This window comes from Megascapheus bottae, chromosome 24, assembly GCF_031878675.1.
Source record: "Megascapheus bottae isolate mThoBot1 chromosome 24, mThoBot2.hap1, whole genome shotgun sequence".
NCBI classification, from domain to species: domain Eukaryota; kingdom Metazoa; phylum Chordata; class Mammalia; order Rodentia; family Geomyidae; genus Megascapheus; species Megascapheus bottae.
In genome coordinates, this window is record NC_143532.1 from 23,502,789 (window position 1) to 23,506,722 (window position 3,934).

The 3,934-nt window shown below is 37.8% G+C and overlaps 1 long non-coding RNA gene across 1 annotated transcript; it reads left to right on the forward strand.

Moving 5' to 3' along the window:
* Positions 1–121: 121 nt before the first annotated feature.
* On the forward strand, positions 122–1,539 carry LOC150047139 (uncharacterized). Its single transcript, XR_016539507.1, has 2 exons — positions 122–208; positions 1,046–1,539. It is a non-coding gene; the product is annotated as an uncharacterized LOC150047139 (long non-coding RNA).
* The last annotated feature ends 2,395 nt before the right edge of the window (positions 1,540–3,934 follow it).

A 3,934-nucleotide genomic window follows, 5' to 3' on the forward strand; every position in this document is an offset into this window, starting at 1 on the left:
GATCAGAATTTTGTAGGACTTTTAAGTAAGAAAGTCTTAAGTGCTGATGGACCAGCTTCTGATGTCACAATCATGATTCTCAGAGCAACATCACCACGGTCATTCAGGGTGGGTGGGGCTTGGGAGACAGAGTATAATTTGGGAGAAGTTGAACTTGCTAATAGTACCAGCCAAACTTTGGTATTCACGAGGACTTTACTCCAGAAAGGTAGGTGAGAGGATTGATACATGGTGATTTTTGTAGGTCAAACGAGGAAGAAAGGGAAGAAAGTTGAATGGATGATTTTAAAATTTCAGAATCAAGAAAGTCTAAACTGGGATTATGAAGATAAAGAGGTTATAGGCGAAAAGCACCTTAACACATGGCAAAAATGCGACAGAATTTGAGCCCTATTGGACTGTGTCCTCCTTCTGGGCATGCAAAGGGCATAGCAGGCAGTGAAAGGAATCAGAGTTTCCGTTTTGTATATGCAGTGAGTCCTCTTGATCCAGGGGTTCTACCGTGGACCAACAACTATGGATCAACCCAATCAGGAACCAAAAACATTTGGAGAAAAAAAAAGTGTGTTCTGAACACACAAAGACATGTTTTCTTGTCTGCATTCCCTAAACAATACAGTGGAATGATGATTTACCTAGCGTTTACATTGTATTCAGCACTACAAGTAACCTAGGGATAATGTAGAGTACAAAGAAAGATGTGTATGTGTTGCATAACATTTTATAGAGGGGATTTGATCCCCACAGCTTTTGGTTTCGGGATGACTCTGGCGCTGATACTTCCCCACCCAGGTCTTAAGGACGATGGTATATACACACACTTGAGTGAACACACAGATAACCCCACACAGGTTTAATATGCCACTAGAAAGAGGCAACATAGCTCACCTTAGCCTTGATGTGTTTCACTGTTGCAAACCATAGGTAAGCTCCACTTGAGCTTCCTTATGCATCTAGGGAGTGCTGATTTTTCTGCTACTTGGGCTGTATACTCTCTGTGTTTTACATTTTTATCTGCTTTTCCTTAATGTCACCTTTTCCCCAGTGTTCTGATCACAGGGTCAGAGGCATCTTGAGTTCCCGTCATCAGCTGAAGTTCAGCGGTACTAGTGCTCGAAGTCTTAAGAATATTCTTCATAATCCCAGAGTGATAGACCTTTCAGAGGAAGATGAGATACCCAGAGGCTGTAAAGGAAAAGTCTGAAGGATTTGACCACGTCCAAATGAAAAGCTTTGGTTCAGCAAAACACCAGGCACAAATTCCAAAGATAAAATTCACACTGGAGAAGTCCCTTCTGTTAACACACCTGACAATACATAAAGAGCAACTGCAGCCCAACTTTAAAAATGAACCAAGTGGAGGTAAGAGAGACAATATGAAGTAAGTTGCTGTGACAGCAGAACTAGGACGACCCAAGGAACCACAAACGACTGTTTCATCTTATGAAGACTGAAGATGAAAGCTTAGCAAAGACAAAAATTTGGTAAACATTTAAAGGGAGATTTCTGGTCATAAATAAAAACATTATTGGCAAGAAAGTGGAGTAACTGGCATGCTTCCAGCACATAATAGACATTTTAAACACTCAGAATAAAAGCATTCTCTGAGGGTTGGGGGAAAAGAATAGTGAACTACAGCAGGGGTTTGAGTTTGTGGTTTAGAATTTGAACAATGGACTGTCTAGAGTCTAGAAGACACTTTGTATGACATGGTTAAATCCTGCTGGACTTATTTTGATGACTCATCCTCAAACTGTGATTCTTTTTCTTGACATTCTTTAAGTATGCATTTGATTAAATCTGAGGCTAAATATTATTTTCTTTTTCCTACTTTCTTTTTACCTTTTTCTACCTCTCTCTCTCTCTCTCTCTCTCTCTCTCTCTCTCTCTCTCTCTCTCTCTCTTTCTCCATGGAAGTTCATTAAAAGACTATTCACAGAATGTGAACAGTCAGGGATTTCTTCTGTTTAATTCAGAAACTTTTACTTGCCTTTATATTTCTTTTTCTCTGCCCTCTCTCCATCACTGCACAAGCCAAAAGTCATTGTAATATTACATCTGTCATTATTGCGTTATGGGACTCTTGTTTCATTATGTCATGCTTATAATCACAATTTTGCTTCAGGGGCATTTGATAATATCTAGAGACATGCTAATGATGTCTAGAAACATGTTCAGGTAGAGGTCAGAGATAGTGTTGAACTGTTCCTAGAGTACGCAGGACAGCCTCTGACACAAGGAAGTTTCTAGTCCAAGTAGAGCTTTATCCAGGATTCATGGTTGCAACCTAATGTCAATAATTTCAAATGACTTCTAATGATTATGAAAGAAACCAGAAGTACTCTGAGAACATGTAAAGTTTCCTTTTCTAGGTATTATTTCCTGACCTGCTGGGAAACACTCATAACATGTATTTGACAGACAAATGCCTTATGCTGATGCAGTATTAAGTTTCTAGTTTAATAGCTGTAGAGCAAAACTATTACAATAATATATGCTACAACAAATTTTGATGTCTGATGACATATTCAGGGTTTATACTATTTGTGTGGATTACATTTCTAATTAATGAGAGCTTAACTTCAAAATACTTTCAGCCTTTTCCCCCACCAAATCAAGATATTTTATGACTAAAACCACAAGGTTTAGACTATGAAGCAGCTTGAGAATTCTAAAATCTTTATTAACACAGTTTCTCCTATATATGAAGTTGGAGAAAATAAAAATGAAGTATATTTTTACAGTGTATTTTAAAAGCTGGCATCTAGCAATATTGAGTTCCACTTAATAACAAAGAATTGAAATTTTATTTAGGGCCTAAATCATGTGCAAATTAATCTTATCATGATGGAGAAATCCCAGGAAGCAGAAGAACTGACCCAGGCTTATTTTTTCCCCCATAAATACACACATTATGTGCTCGCTGCTCCAATTGCTCGTAAATTCATTCGCAGGATTTTCTTCAACATTTAATAAAACCCACAAAATTAATTACTTGATCTCTTTAAGAAAAAAAAAGACATTCTGTCACCTTTTCTGTATTAAGGCTAATTTAAAGGGAGGATTTTAATTCAGTAGAATCTCATTGTTTATTCAAATTGCACACACATGCAGAATGAGATCTTGGTAGGAAAGGATGCTGAATGCCACCTTTGAGAATTACTACCTTGTGGGCAAAAATATGATAGTCTAAACATGGAGGCATTAAGACTGTGCAGGTTATAGCCTTTAAGTGATCAAGCCTATACTTTCAGTTTCTTTTAGTTCTGAAAGGTTGACAGGCTGAGAGAAGGGTGGGCACAGTCTTCAGGAGACAGAAGTCCCCACCACCATTTTTTTCAGTACCTTGTCTGGATTTTTATCATTTTCAAAACATACTGATGTTCAACATTTGATAAAAATGATGTGATGAGCTAAACTTGCGCATATAAGCGCGTACACACACACACACACACACACACACACACACACACACACACACATCATCCCACTGATTTTCCTTTATTTTGGTCATTCTTTGAAAGAGCTCAGTGTTCTTTCTACAAAGTGTAAGATAAAATCTTACAGAAGTCTTGAATGCCATTTTTTTGGCAGTCTCAGTGTTTAAATTCTGGGTCTGGGCATTGTCCTTCAGCCATCTTTGGGCTCAAGGTTATAGCTGTACCATTAGAGCCACAACAGCACTTCAGGCTTTCGCTGAGTTGTTTATTAGAGATGAGTGTCTCACGGACTTTTTACTCAAGCTAATTCTTAGATCTCAGCCTCCTGACTAGCAAGGTTGAATGTCATTTTTTATTTCCGTTTTACTCTCTCCACATTTATCTAGGAAAAAACTAACCTTTAGAAAAGTATGGAGTATAATTGTTATGTCTTCTCACAATGATCACATCCATTTAGAAAAGAAGTCATGCAGAGACTTATTTAGCCCATAGTT